Here is a 1,790-nt window from a genome sequence, read left to right on the forward strand (position 1 = left end):
CTGTCCCCTGAGTTCTTAGACTCTACTGTCCCCTGAGTTCTTAGACTATACTGTCCCATGAGTTCTTAGACTCTACTGTCCCCTGAGTTCTTAGACTCTGCCGATCCCTGAGTCCTTAGACTCTGCCTTCTTAGTTGTGTTCATGGAGATTGGACTGAAGAGATCCTTAAATTACTTCTTCTATCATTCAATAACATCCTCAGTCTAGGTCTTCAGTTACCCACTCAAACCTAGCACATCCTGTGAAAGGCCTGTCTTTCCCTTTCTGAGTCATCAAAGGGTTTGCCTAGACCTCTGTGAGGACAAATTAAAGTCTTTCTTTATGGCTGCTCTGAATTCCTCCCACACTTGAGCTTTTGTTTCTGCAACCATAGAAGCTGCAGTCCATCTGACCATCCTGTACCTGCTATCTGCTTCAGGAGTCCTCTGGACAGCCTAGACCCCTTCTTCAGCCTCCATTACCACCGGTGTCCAACAGTTGGTATTCTGGTAGTTGGTACAAAAGGCACCAACAACATTTTGGCCACAGCTCCTGGAAGCTGTGTCTGCAATAACATAGCTCATGTGGACACTATGTACTCAACTTTTCTTCAGGTCTTGCAAAAGTCTCTTGGAGGTATGATATGAAGATCTCATGAACAGGGACCTCCACCCGATGTTTTCAGTTCACAGTCACTACTTGTTAGGGTTTTAAAAAGCTGTCCAGCAGTCTCCCCTTCCACTTTCCACCAGGTGGTTATTTGCTCCTCTCTTTCCACGAGTGTCCACGACAAAAGACTGCAGTTCTGATGATACGATAGCAACAGTGATCGTCATCTTTTGGCCCAATATGGCCTGGTACAAAGTATACTGAAGGACCACCTCATACTCAGACATAGGCTTCTTTATTGTTAGTCCATACCTAGCACAGAAAGGGAAACCCAGGGACCTCCATGGGACTCAATCGTTGTTCACATTGGCGTAGAAGTCCCCTAGGTGCACAATGCAATCCCTGTAAGGCTTCGTTTCCTGGACACGAATATGAAGATTTTTCAGAGGAGCTGATCATGAATTATAAGCTTCTTCACTTTTACCAAACTGAATAAAACAAAACAAAAATACCCCAAATACCAAAGAAGCAGCCTGAAGCTTGGGGTAGACAGAGAGAAATAGTTATGTGAGATATCTTGAATAGCAATCAGGAGAAAAGGTTTTGAGTGTAGCCAGTTCTCCTGACCCTCCACAACTTCTGACGCCTGGAGAAAAAAACCTCATCAGGTGACTGAGCATATGGGAGTGGTTGCTACACCAATCAGAGTAACAAAAGACCATTCTGTTTTAATGTACTGAGTAGTCTACAGAGATCAGAAAATTGTGGCTCAGTCTTTAACATGATTACCAGTAAATTAACTCTCATTGTTGTGAACCCCAGAAAAAATACATTGTGTAGTATCAAAATTACACTTTTTTATTGTTGTATTACATAAACTGTTATTCATGCATTCATTTCATTTCATGGACTACTGTAAGTCCTTGTTTGCTTCTCTTGACCTCCTTGGGTGATCTCCAGGTAGTCCAGAATGCTTGTGCAAGGCTTTGGACTCTAAACCCCCACTCTGCTGACTTTCTTACACTGGCTCCCCATTAAATTCCTGTCTTAGTGTTTAGTGGTGACTCTGGAGGCCAAGGTGTAAGTAGAAGAGCGCATGTCCATGTCTTTGTTATCATGGATTCTGCTGCTAGAGCTTGGTCTGTTTCCAGCTTTTAGACACTGTCTGCATCTCTAGAATTCTAGAATCTAGTTCTAGAAC

At 43.2% G+C, this 1,790-nt stretch overlaps 1 protein-coding gene across 1 annotated transcript in view; it reads left to right on the forward strand.

The window, feature by feature from the left end:
- Window positions 1-1,790, forward strand: part of LOC119417219 (ladderlectin) — a 32,394-nt gene that overhangs the window by 1,492 nt on the left and 29,112 nt on the right. The gene's annotated exons all lie outside the window — the stretch shown is intronic.

Source organism: Nematolebias whitei, chromosome 11 (assembly GCF_014905685.2).
Source record: "Nematolebias whitei isolate Nwh7 chromosome 11, NemWhi1, whole genome shotgun sequence".
Lineage (NCBI taxonomy): Eukaryota > Metazoa > Chordata > Actinopteri > Cyprinodontiformes > Rivulidae > Nematolebias > Nematolebias whitei.